The sequence below is a fragment of the Amblyomma maculatum genome, chromosome 6 (genome assembly GCF_055883805.1).
Source record: "Amblyomma maculatum isolate TAMU_Amacu chromosome 6, ASM5588380v1, whole genome shotgun sequence".
NCBI lineage: Eukaryota > Metazoa > Arthropoda > Arachnida > Ixodida > Ixodidae > Amblyomma > Amblyomma maculatum.
In genome coordinates this window covers 131,940,544-131,954,609 of record NC_139349.1, presented here as the reverse complement: position 1 = coordinate 131,954,609, position 14,066 = coordinate 131,940,544, and the positions used below count along the sequence as shown (strand labels likewise).

Genomic DNA, 14,066 nt, shown 5'->3' with positions numbered 1-14,066 from the left:
CACATCAGAAGAACAGCCAAGCACTCACCCACACATGCGATCGATGTTCCGAGCTGCTCTCTTGTTGGCCGATTGTTGCTCCTGCTTGTTGCTTGGGATGCCACCTCTGATCACAAGATGTTGTGGCTTGTAGCTTCAGATCCACCTCCAATCACCAGATGTTGTGGCTTGTAGATTCAGATCCCACCGCTGCCACCAGTTGTCGTGACGCTGGGGCTACGTCGACCCGGCCTTCACTTGGTAGCGTGCAGAGACTCGGGGTTGAAGTAGGATTGAATCTTCGAAGTTGGTGAAATATGTACAAGCAGGTTTAATGGCACTTTGAGAAACTTATTTACAAGATTATTTACACGAAAAAGAAGGGTACATCAGCAAAATGGCAAGCGTTAAGAGTTCATAGCGAGAAGCGACTGGATGAGCCGTTTACCCAGGGCTCAGAGCGACATTTCGTGCTCTGCAGCGTCCTTAAAACCCCCCCTATGTCCAGCCCCTCTCTGAAGATGCTGACCAACCAAATCCAGGGCACGCCCCTCAGATATCGGCATCCAATCGAACACATCACTGCACTGATGGTCTGAAGCACTGACTGGTCCGGCATTGTTTCGTTGGGCGTGATCACTTGTTGGCGGGAAAAGCTTGGGAACGGCGAGGAGAGGAGGTACATTTCTATTCTTCAGCAAAGAAACCACAGGCTGGTTCTGACAAGTGGGTTTACTTCTCAGAAACCCAAGTGCACGTGGGCGCCGCATACGCTCCCAGCATTGTCCGTTTTCGACAATTGCAAATCTTTCCTGCATTCCTGGGAAATCACTTAATGGCTGTATGCGTCATGCTCCTTTCTTGTCCTGCACGTCAGCGGACATGTCACTCTGTCGTCTCCTTTGGAAAGTAGACATTCCTCACTGGACGATAGGGCTTCTCGACTGGAAGGGTGAACAAAAGAAAGAAAGCACTTCCTGCATTTCCCGCAGGGGGACGTTTCTTTGTGTTTTTCGAGACGTTCTCTTGACAGGGTCAATTTGGCATTTGCAGGGTGTCCACAAAGCAAAACAGGCTTACAAAACAGGATTCCTGGAAACAGGCTCACTTAGAGCCATTGGACCATCACCACATATTCACAATACTTTTCCATGCCCACAGGCGAACAATAGAGCGCGCAAATGCGGATGCACGGTCGTAACAAGCTGTACTGAAAAAGTGCGACATACTACATCGAATCTCTACCGCCTATAATCCGCAGATTAACGGACTCACCGAACGCTTCAACTGTACCATTGGTGACATGCTTTCTAAGTACGTCTCCTCCGACCATTTTGACTGGGATTTCCTGCTTCCATATGTGACGTACGCATACAATACTGCTACACTGTCAACTATCGGTTTCTCTCTATTCTATCTTTACGGCCATCATCCCTCTGCTCCCCTAAATACCATTCTTCCGCACTAAGCATCTGAGTATACCGCTGCTGCTGAAGCTGCCCGACATGCAGAGGAGTGCCGCCGAATCGCTCGGTCTCTCACAACTGAAGCCCAGTCCCACCAGAAATTCCGCCGCGACAACCATCAGACGACAGCGCAATTCTCTTCTGTCAGTCTTGTGTGGCTCTGGATTCCATCAGGGACTCCCGGACTACCTTCAAAATTTATTTCCAAGTATCATGGCCCCTACCGTGTCCTGGAGCGCATCTCTCCCGTGAATTACATTGTGGAGCCCCTGACGCCCTTACCTTACCTCCGTCGACGCGGCCGCGAAACTGTCCACGTCCAGCGCCTTAAACCACATTATGACCCTGCCATTTTGCCTACGCCGTAAGTCGCCAGGGTGGCTCCTCTTCCCGGGGGCCCTTGTAAAGAGGAAGATGTACATTCGAAGACGAAGAAGAAGCTTCTGTGCGCTGTCGCCAGTGACATCGCTATCGGTATGTGCTCTGGACTCACTCGTACGCGGACTGTTCCTACCGGGCTTCTAGATCGCCCAGTACCTCTAATAAACCTCCATCCTACAGCGTACGGTATTAGCAATTCTGTAGGGATATTACTGTCATACAAATTTCTCCAAACAGGTTTTTTTAATAAATGTATTATGCTTGCGTAGCAAACCTGATAAATGCATTGGTGCGGTTATGGCGGCTCCCTTTCGAATGAATATAAGGGTGGCGCTCAGAAAGCGTCTCTCAAATCATTCCTGCTTTTGGCGTCGCACCAACGTGGCAGCCTCAGAGCCGAACACGCACCGTGTTGTCTGACTCCAGAAGAAATAGTGACCAGCGTGCTGTGGCGGCAGCGATCACCACTTTCTGCATCGGCGACCATTAACCTACCGAGTTCAATCATGATACAGCACTTCAGCTTCAAGAGGTATTGGTTCAGCAGTACCTGGACAGCATCCCTTTCCCCACACTCATAGGGGCTGTTATAAAGGCGGGCTCTCAAGTGGTGTCATCCACTTCAGTGCCCAAGGCTTTAACAGCACCAAGCCCTTGTTCGGAAAGCAGCAGCTGAGGCAGCCTCACAGATGACGGCTCTGTCGTTAGTGCAGCTATGCCAAGCTAAGCAAAAGTCGCAGGCTCTACCATGAGATCTTTATCATACCAATGCCGTTAATCTGCTGGCACATACTTTGTCAACCGTGCCTGAAAAATGAGTACGCAGAACTCAAGGTGTTTTGTGAAAGTGCAGCCAAGACATACCATTGAAACGAGGAGGCAACGCTGGCACTCAAGTCTACTATACGGTTTCCAACATCTCAGCAACTGTGGTGCTCGAAGGTGCAAGCACTAGATGCACACGTTGCAAGGGTGGCAGACACATTTCACTTTTACCGCTCCATGCTGTGTGAGCTCGGGAACATCTGCAGTTCCAAGATGGTAGGTCTTGGCTTGCTAGTGCAAAAGGTTCTAGATACGACCGAAAGGATTCACAAGGTGCGAGTCTCTCTGGGAAGGTTGAGTCGCCGTTCTACGAGCCAGTACAGTCTCCCACGGCTTCGACTGTGCCAACTTGCTGTGCCCCAACTCTGCTATCGAGCACACATTTGTGCATTGCTTCAAGGGCTAACGGATGTTTACGTTAGGAGAGTTGCAGAGCCAGTGTGATGGGCTGCGGCCGTCCAGGAGAAGCTGGTCGACTGCCTGCTTCGCGGGTAAGACGTACTGCGCTATTTCCGCCGATCGAACGACCTGCCTGTCTGAAGGAGTGTGTCTTTCTCGACAACCGCAAGGGAATGCATGAATATGGAGCCACTGAGTGAGGCGGTGTGTTGAGGGTGTCGGAGCTAATGTCAGGTAGAACCGTTCCAACAGCTTTGAGGTTCAAATGAGCCTGTTTTTATTGCACTGTGGAGCCTAGTGTCAATGTCTTTCTTCTCCAGCGCCGTGCCATGGCTTGCGCGCAGAGCGTGGTGAGAGGGGCGCCACAAGGGCATGTCGCACGTGGTGCGGGGCGGAAAGGTCAGGTGACACGATCTCTAGGCAGCACTGAAGAGCCTTCATTGAATTCTGTGATCTTAGATTCTAGATTCTTAGATTCGAATTTTTATTTACTACACTAATGTACTTGCTGTACATTTGCCTGTCACAATGAACCATAAAGAATCCCCCTTTATGGGTATGTGCCATTTATCAAGGTAGAAGAAGTAGAACTCCTAATTAATAGGTTTTCTACCATACAGTCAAATCGACATTATCAATTATATTCTGTCACCTAGACTGAATTCTGGTCAATCCCCCACTGTGGGTATGTGCCATATATACTGAAAGAGAGAAGAAGAAGAAAAGAAGGTATCCAGCCGTCTGTAAGATCAGTAGCTCAGTATCACCAAGCCCAGCGGGAGGTGGCAGACACATTTCACTTCTACCGCTCCCAGCTGCGCGAGCTCGCGAACATCTGCAGTTCCAAGATGGTGTGCGTTGGCTTGCTCGGGCAAAATGTTCAAGACACGTTCGAAAGGATTCACAATGTGCGTGCCTCTCTGGGAAAGTTGAGTCGCCTTTCTACGAGCCCCGAGGCCTTAGTATTCAAGCCTCTGCGGCAGAACAAGCTCCAGGGATTTCTATCATGTCGGCTTGAACGTGGGATTCGTGAAAAGTACATCCAGTTCGTGTTTAACTATCAAGCAATCCAGGTAGGAGTACAAAACACGACATGACTACATCAAGCAAGGCAGGACTTCTGAAGATGCTCCGCGGCAACCACGAATTGCTAGGACCAATGGTGTTGTTTTGGGAAATATTGACCACGGGTCTACACTGCACGAGAATGGCCTCAAACCACCACCACGTCTGAAGTCTCCTTCTGAGCCGAACTTTCTGCCGAAGAGCTTCAGTTTTGCGAACAGTGTAGGTCCGTTTTCAACCAGCTTTACATATGTCAGTCCTTATGAGAAGTGGTCGCGTGGAGGTGCTTACATCATTTACCATGCCTCGGACTTGGGAGCACCCCAGGACTGTCCGGCACATCGTCCGCCGAGTGCCAGTTTCCAGTTTCGCGATTGCGGTAAGTCTGATGGACAGCTATTGTATCCCAGTCGGGATACCGCTACTTTATCCCAGCTGGGATACAACCGAGCGTACTGCGTCAAGATGTTCAACTATGACGGTGAGTTGATTGGACTGAGACGTAAAATCGGGAGGAAGATGAGCAATGTTCGATAATTCTCGGGCCGAAAACAAGAGCATAGATGTGCATATCACGATTGAATAATTATGATCAACGAAGGCTAATGAGTGCTTCAACTGTGCTCATATATAGCGTTCTTTACTGCAAAACCTCTTCGAACTATTATCTAATTAACAAACATTACGTAGTTACCTAGTTTGTGCCGATGGGAAGTTTTAAGTCATGGAAAGAATATGACACATGACTTTGAAACAAAGAAAAACTCGTTCCCTAAAGCCTAGCAGCGCGACTAAATTCAACGCTTTTTAGCGCTCAAAATCAAAACTCAGCGCATTAGAACCGCGAGGAGCTCAATGCAAATGATACGACTCCTCTGATGACTTGTTGCAACGACTTTATATGGCACCCGAATCAAGCTGTTTGCTGTAGTGTGCTTGTGAAGCGCTTTTCTTTCGTTTTCAGAAATAGCGTCCATATAATTGACAATGCCTGTACTTTACACTGTACATAACTGCAAAGCAACACAGTGCACTACATGGCTTTGCAGTATAGTCCATGCAGCTCTAATTGGGCGTAATTGTCCCTACCACACTTCTCAGCGCACATCGCGTTTCTAGCGAGGTTCTCGCGCGCCTAATTTACTAAGGTAATGGCTAATAGAATCAGGACAGCCTTAGACTGCAGTCAAGCAAAGGATCAAGCAGGTTTTCGGAAACGGTACTCTACTATGGATCATATCTATACCACCGACCATGTGATAGAAAAATGCTCGGAATATAACCAGCCCTTATAGATAGCATTCATTGATCACGAAAAAGCATTTGAATCAGTAGAAACCTCGGCGGTGATGCAGGCATTGCGAAATCAGGGGGTAGACGAGCCGTACGTGAAAGTGCTGGAAGATATATATATATAGTGGCTGCACAGCAACCATAGTTCTGCATAAAGAAAGTAAGAAAACTCCCATAAAGAAAGGTGTTAGGCAAGGAGACACGATCTCCCCTGCACTATTCACAGGAAGTATTCAGAGACTTGGAATGGGAGCAGTTAAGGACAAGGGTAGATGGAGAATACCTCAGTAATCTGCGATTTGCTGATGACATTGCCTTGCTAAGTAACTCGGGGGATGAACTTCAAATGATTGATGACATAGACAGGAAAAGTAGAAAGGCAGGTTTGAAAATCAATATGCAGAAGACTAAGGTAATGTTCAACAGCCTCGGAAAGGAACAGCAGTTTACATTAGGTAGCGAAATACTGGAAGTAATAGGCGAATATGTCTACTTAGGACAGGTAGTAACCGCAGATCCGAACCATGAAAAGGAAATAACAAGAAGAATAAGATTGGGATGGAGCGCATTTGGCTATTACTCGCAGATTATGACTAGCAGCTCCCCGGTATCGCTCAAGAGGAAAGTATACAACGGTTGCATCTTACCTTATTCACCTATGGGTCTGAAACGTGGAGGCTAACCAAGAGGATTCTACTTAAGTTGAAGACAACGCAGAGGGCTATGGAACGAAAAATGGTAAGGGTGACATTAAGAGATAGGAAGCGTGCAGATTGGGTCAGAAAAATAACTCGTTACTGACATTCTAGTGGAAATCAAGAAGAAGAAATGGGCATGGGCAGGACATGTAGTGCGAAGAGAAGATAACCGATGGTCGCTTAGGGTAACAAACTGTATTCCAAGGGAAGGAAAGCGTAGCAGGGGGCGGCAGAAAGTTAGGTGGGCGGATGAGGGTAAGAAGTTCGCGGGGGTCAAGTGTATGCAGCTAGCACATAATCGGGTTAATTGGAGAAATATTGGAGAGGCCGTCGTTCTGTAGTGGGTATAGTCAGGCTGATGATGATGATGAATATGTGCGAATTCGCTTTGGTGCAGAAAGAGAACTAGATTTAGGAACGCTGCTGGACTTCAGAAAATGAGTTTTTCTTCCTCTCCCGAATACCTGTTTTGCAATATATGTATATACCGGGTGTCCCAGCTAACTTGAACCAAGGGTTACAAAATAATATATTTGAGGCAGGTCAGTGAAACCGATTGCATACAACTGCCAGCCTGTTTGCGCACTACAGATAATTTTTTGTTTTGCAATTACTTAATCAGCAAATTATGTTAATTTCTCTAATTTATTAAATATCAACTTTAGACCAAAAATGTGAATTGGAAAGTTGTAGAGCACCTTCAGAAACCCCCATTCCATTAATTACGATAAAGAAAGTCTCACGTGTATCTTTTTTTCCGGGCTCAGAAGAAAGCCCGCGAAATACAAATAATAGCACGTGACTAGCGCATTTGTGCGCCGCGATTGTGGTGCTCTCAGTCGTGGTTTGATCGAACGAAATCAGCTGCGGCCGTGAGCCGATGGTCCCGTTGCAGCGGCAGGCAGAAATGTTCTTTCCCGAGGCTGTTGAACATTATCTTAGTCTTCTGCGTATTGATTTACAAGCCTACCTTTCTTAATCGTTATTTTTTTTTTTTTGTGAACGTGTTCAATCAAAATTCCTGAAAATAGGGGAATTCATAACTTCGAGAGGTCAGTACTAACGTCAATAACGGATTTTTAAAGGAGACAATAGGAGCCAAAATAGTTTATCAGGTATGAAAGGACATGGGCATAAGTGGGAGGGGGAGGAAGACTACTCTTGGTATGATGAAGTGTTGAGACCAATAGAATGAATAATCTGCTGGCTATATATGCCACTTTTAATGAAAAATAGCTAAGCTGCCCCCTCTGGCTGTGCTTTATCTTTTTAAGAACCGTGTTTTGTGGTCAGGAGTGCAAGACAACTTTCTTTTGCCAGGTTTTCGTTACAGTAAAAAGATCGCCCTAAAAAAAGTATAGTGATAATTGTACAACATGTTAATTTACTGTTTTATGCTGGGCAGAATGGAGTGGAAAATGGGAATCCTACCACTTAGCCTTGACTTAGCCTCATAGCCTCTTCTAGACACAGATGAAATCATTATCGCAGGTTACGTTCAGGACATCCAAGTTGCATGTCTGGAGCAACAAGATTTTGTGGTCTGATACCAACGTAAATTGCTACTGTATTTCGTTCTTCACTTCCAGCTGTTAAACATCAAGATTTTGTTTTCATGATTTAGTCGTATCTTTTCTGTGGCTATGATGGAAGAAAACTTGTCTATGCCGTTGAGGTTCTCCTTGTCTTTTAAGAGCGAACGACGGATAGCTTGGACGTTGGATTCGTTGAACTCGGTGTTCAAACAACGACTGCCTGACGTCACCATCAAAATAGGTCTTCACCTGGTGCAGGGACATGCCATTGATGTAAACATTTCTTTTTCACTGCATTATTGCAAGCCGTAACTTTGTGCCTGACATATTTAGTTCAGTGTCTCTCAAATAGGAGTCCGCGAAGCGTTTTCATGGTTCAACGAAACCCATGCCCATAAAAAAAAAAAAAAAAGAAACCCGCGCTATAGTTCTGGCCTAGCAGGACACAATTTCGCAGGGTTAAAAGCACGGAGGTTCGAGGCCGACTTTAGTTTCTCAAAGCGAAAGAAACGCGAGAGGAGGGCAGAAAATGAGCTAACCAGAACAGTCAGCAGAACAGATGGTAGGACGAGAAAGAATTGATAAATAACTCGAAGTGGGAATGGTGTTGATAAAATATTTAGGGGAAGCCCCAAGGTGGAGTAGAATTTTAACAAGGGAGCAATGACTAATTGACATCCACTCAAGCGCAGCCATACGGCTACAAAGGAAAACTATACAGCTTTCACAGAAACTTTGTAGTTAAAGAAAATGTCGTCCTTTTCCGGGAATCGAACACGGAATTACCGCCTTTTTCGGGGCATTCTCTCTATCAGCTAAGCTAACCAGGACGGCCAGCAGAGCGAGAGCAAATTGATCCATAACTCCTAGTCGGAATGGTCTTGTTCGAATATTTAGGGATTCCCCCAATGATGATGTGATGATGAGAAGAGAGGAGTCGCTGGAGAAAGATTTCATGTTGGGAAAGGTTGAGGGTCGCCGGAGAAGGGGTAGGCAGCGAACGCGATGGTTAGATGGCATCCTCGAGGCACTGCAGATGTAGTTATGTGATGTTAGGAAGATAGTGAGAGACCGGAAAGCGTGGCGTGACATGGTCAATAGGGTCACGAAGAGTCGGACACGACTGAACGATTGAACTGAACTGAACTGAACATGGTGTAGTAGAATTGTAATAAGGGAGCAATTACTTACCATTCACCCATCGGATCAATTCGCTATCGCCCTACCGTCTGTTATGCTGACCTTGTTAGCTCAGTTGGTAGAGCGACTGCCCGAAAAGGCGGTGGTTCCGGGTTCGATCGCTAGACCAGGACAAATTTTCTTTAACAACGAAGTTTCTGAGAAAGTTGTATAACTTTCCTTTGTAGCCGTACGGCGGCGCTTGGGTGGATGTCAATGAGTAATTACTCCCTTATTACAATTCTACTCCACGTTTGGAGATTTCCTTAGAGTTTTTACCGTTCCCTAGGTGTGGTCTTGTCAGGGAAATGGCAACCATTGCAGTCCTATTGAGTATGACGACCAGAAACAGAGGTCAAAAGGTGACCCTTCGAAAAGAACAGAATTTGACAGCCTAGGAAATGGTAGTTTATGGCATAGCACACATGTGCTTGTTGCGGAATGACAGATATCAGTAGCAGGAGTGGTTGAGATATTAGCTGTGCTTGGCATGAGGAAGCCAGTCCCCGCCGAAGATGAGTGTCACGACATTTTTTCAAGGTCAGCCGCTTCGGCCAAAGTAGTGATGGGGGAGCTAATAGAAATGTTTTCCTTGGACAAACGTGAGGACGTGCGGGTAGTCGCATTGTGTAGCGTTGTACCACAATTCCATAGATAATTCGGAACACCACCCTTGTTCGAAGCTTTGCTCAAGCATTAGTAGAAGTTGTTTTCTTTCGGCATATGTTACTTAACGCTCGAATGTTATATGGGTAATTATTATTTTTTATTCCAGAAGTTTGCCATCAGGCATAGTGAAAAGGGCGCGGGGAGTAGGAGAAAGCTAGAAGAAGGAGTGTAAAAGGTCTCCCTTAAATAATCGCATAAGTTGCGGACAAACTGATTGTTCAGCGTCCATTTCCTGTAATCACATTCACCGTCCCACCGCAGGCCTACTTTCCGTAGGTAGCACTGTCTCGCGGATGCCGCAGCTGGTCAGGTCCACAATAGATGCTTCACATCGCACAGTGCCGGTGAAGCACCACAAATCGGGCACTTTTAGGTCACTTAAATGCGTTCGTCACGCCACTGCTGACGCACGGAAGAGGTCAGCGCCGCTCTTGCCCGAACCCGGCCCACAGATACCTCCTCCTTCCGAGTGAGATTTCGGGGAAAAGGGTACGAATACAGAGGATGGAAAGCTGTTTCGAGGGCTCTGGAAAAATTTCTACCACCTGGTGATCTTTAACGTGCACTGACATCGCACACTACTATTCACAGCATGTTTAGAGGAAGTATACAGAGACTTGGCATAGGAACAGTTAGGATAAAGGTTTATGGAGAATGCCTCAGTAATCTACGATTCGCTGATGACATTTGCCTTGCTAAGTAACGATGAGCTGCAAAGAATGTTTGGTGATCTAGAAATGAATGTAGGCTTAAAAATCAATATGCAGAACTCTAAGGTAATGTTCATCTGCCTCGGGAAGGAACAGCAGTTCTCAATAGGTAGCATAACACTGAAAGCGTTAGGGGTATATGTTTACTTAGGACAGACAGGAACCGCAGATCCGGATAGTAAAAGGGAAATAACTAGGAGAATAGGATGGAGTGCATCCTGATTATGACTAGCAGCTTACTGGTATCGCTCAAAAGAAAAGTGTATAACAAATTAATTAAATTTTACAGGTACTTATCTATGGGGCTGAAGCATGGAGACTAACTGAAAGGGTTCTACTTAAGTTCAGGACCACGCAGAGGGCTATGGAACGAAAAATGGTAGGGGCGACATTAAGAGATAGAAAGCGTACAGCGTGAGTCCGAGAAAAAACTCAAATTACTGAAATTCTAGTGGAAATAAAGGAGAAATGGGCATGGACATGGCATGTAGTGCGAAGAGGGGATAACCTATTGTCGTTTAGAGTAACAAGCTGGATTTCAAGGGAAGGAAAGTGTAGCAGGGGGCGGCAGAAAGTAGGTGGGTGGATTGGGTTAACAAGTTCGCAGGGGTCAGGTGGATGTAGCTAGCGCAGGAACGGGGGTGATTGGAGGAATATGGTAGAGACCTTCGCCCTGGAGTGGGTATAATCCGGCTGCTGATGATGATGATGACGACATCGCAAGAGCACACGGACGCCTCGCAGTTTCACCTCCACCGAAACGCAGCCGCCGGTGGTCGGATTCGAACCCGGGTACTCTCGCACTGCAGTCGGGTGCACTGAGCACTGAACCTTCGCAGCGCAGCATTTGTAGAAAAGCGTCGATGTTCATTTCGAAGTGGCTTAAGCTGTTATTTGTCCGAACTGCTGCAGATACCTTTGCACAGACTGGTAGTTTAAATGCTCCACGCAAGTGTCTCTGAACTAATACAGGTCATAAATGCGCATATCTGTTGTTCTGAGCAGAAGTGTCATTTCATCTCTCGTTGAGGAAAATGCTGCCGACTGCTACCAGTGCTGTTAAAGGTGCTAGACAGGATATTGTTCTGTGAATGGGTACATGCATAATTTACGCTAATTATTTACTTGCCGCTTTGAGACATTCAGCCCCGTAAACCAAACTAAACATTTACGGAGGGCTATGACTGCTTTGCAGCCACTATAGATATATTTCAGTACTTTCACATATGGCTCATCTAAAAAGCCTGATTTCGCAATGTCTGCATGATTGTTGATGTTTGGACTTGAGGCCCGTTCACACTTGCGACTAACAGCGGTCGCGCGACCATTTTGGTCGAAAAGCGACACTCGCAAATAGTCGCACCGGTCGAAAAGCGACTGCCGCGGGCCGATCGGGCACTGCTCGAATTTCCAGTCGCGCGACTACTAGACGCAAACCATTTCACCAATCAGCAAGTATTCGATCAATCACCTTCTCAATGCAGTTAAAGAATACCCCTAAATTTTCAACAAACGGCACCCGGAATTCAAAGGCAGGGAGAAGGATATGGCCTGGGAGGAGATTGGAAAGATATTCGGACTATCCGGTAAGTGCCATGAACTTTTGAGAAATGGGTTTTTCACGCAGGCGCAACATTTTATATTGACACCACGGTGATTGACATCGTCTATTCGTCGTCGGCGTTCTCGCCTAAAAAAGCTGAAGTGTCTGGCAAGCGGCTGCTACTGACGTTCGCTGTCATCGCCCAGCAACTCTCCTACTCCCAACTCGTTCGGAACCAGAACAGAACGAGAAGGCGACAGTCGCAAGGGTAAACATCGGTAGTGGCGAGCTCCTCTCCTCTGGTCACGCGACTGGTAGTCGCGCGACCTCATCTAGTCGAAAGTGTGAATAGACCTTTAGTTAAATGCTTTCTCGTAATCAATGACTACTATGTATATGTCAAGTGGGATAACGGTTTAGATCAAGCAAAACCTTCGAAAGTCAAGACAAACCACGCGATACTAGGCCTGCCAGTGCTGATGATTCGCGATTAGCCCCAAGCTAAACCGAAAATAATTCTTTTTCTACTTTCGCTTTTGCAGTTGTGTGACAAATTAGGGCTATGCATACGATTCCATGTGAGTGAACGGCCAGCAGTTGGACCAAGTCTGCTCCAAACCATCCACGGTTGCTGCTGAAGGGGCGGACGCACAGGTCGCGGTGGCATGCAAATGCCAAAACGCAGTCTATGCTATGCTAAGCTGATACTTTTTGTTTGAGTTCTAGAAGGCACATGCTGATTGTGGATTGCTGTCGAAAGCCTAAAATAGGCAGCTGAATTTGCTCTTATCTCATAATATAGCATCGGCTGTCGTATTGTCGTTTCCATGTTCGAAGCGGCGCAGGAAACGCTTTTCGTTGAGTAATGGTACTGAATTCTTATCCTGATTCATTCGGCTCCTTTCCTGAATCTCTCCGAAAGATGAATAGCCTTACTATCTGGGGCCTTAATACGAAAGGATCGTGTCTCAAACCTGGGACAAACGAATCGGTTAGCCGTGCTCCTACTGGTCTATGCTAACCGGTGGACATATCAACCAATAGGAGCGATGTCTATTCACAGGTTTGGGACAGTTTTTGTGATGCGACTATGGAGCGATCTTTGCGTAATTCGGCCGCTGATATCAAAGCAGGTCATAGCAGGTACTTCGAAGAGGTCAACGCCAGAGTGGTGTTTCGTTCTCATCGTGGCTTTTTGGGGGAGAAGGGCCGACCATTGTGTTGGGCAGACAGCTTTTCCGTGGCCGAGAAGAAGGCGTCTACGCAAGGGGATGGACCGGCCCACGGACAGATGCTGCCGCCTTTCCCAGCCCGAACGCCAGTGAGACCTCGTGGAGGAAGGAGAGCCATCGGTGGCCCCTCGACCCACCGCCGTCAGAAACACCTGCCGCCCGATGACGCCAGCGCGTTCTTCGGAGCAACTAAGACACATAAACTACTTGCGTCAGACGCAGGGAGCCTTCCCGCGTTGTACGCACATGGCGTGTTGAGGCCGCGCCTGGGCTACCATGCGTTGCTAACTACGCAGCGTGTGTCAGCCACACACTGACTATCTCATGGATGCTCCAGCTTTCACGCAAAACTTTTATATTAATTCTTCGAAACTGAGAGAAGTATTCAGATTCACACTGACTATGCGTTACTAACTTAAATGGTATACGTACAACGTTTTCATTAGTTCTTCGAAGCTGACAGTATACAGATTCCTCACGACTGCGTATTGTAGATTCCTTAGTTCATTCGGTTTTCTGTTGAATGCACTAGGACTGCTCGCTCTTATAATTCACGAGTTGATAACACCAGGTTGCAAAATATTGTATCGCTCGTTTCAGGCTACAATTAACATTTTTTTTGTGTGGAGTGGTGAACTGCAAGAGGGCCAGTCTCAGCAGGGCAGAATTTGCAGTGCATTGGCATAAGGAAAGAAAAAAAAAAAACGCCAAGCGTCTGGAATTAGGTATCCCATATACAACATTACAGGCACCCACCCGACCCACCCGAAATCAGCCTCTCGTTCCTTTGTCCTGAGTAATTAGCGCTGAAATTAAAATTACATTCTACTTATCAAGACCAACCAGCCCGTCGTTTTACATTAAAAGTTTACCCACGCCACTCCAAATTATTCTGGAACGCCATTCCCATTTCGTTGATTGGTCATTGTGGATGGTACACTGCGAAAACTGACGGATGAATAGGACCGCACTGACGAGCGTTTGTTTTTGTGGTTATCTACCTTCGTATGTTTTTGCGCTGTACTATGCACAATGAATTGCTACCAATTTGTCAAGCTATCCATACTTCCTCGCTAAATCTGTTTGTTTACG

General features: G+C 46.6%; 1 pseudogene; it reads left to right on the top strand.

Moving 5' to 3' along the window:
• Window positions 1-3,422: 3,422 nt before the first annotated feature.
• The window catches only part of LOC146186762 (protein brain tumor-like), a 33,254-nt pseudogene continuing 22,610 nt past the window's right edge, over window positions 3,423-14,066 (top strand).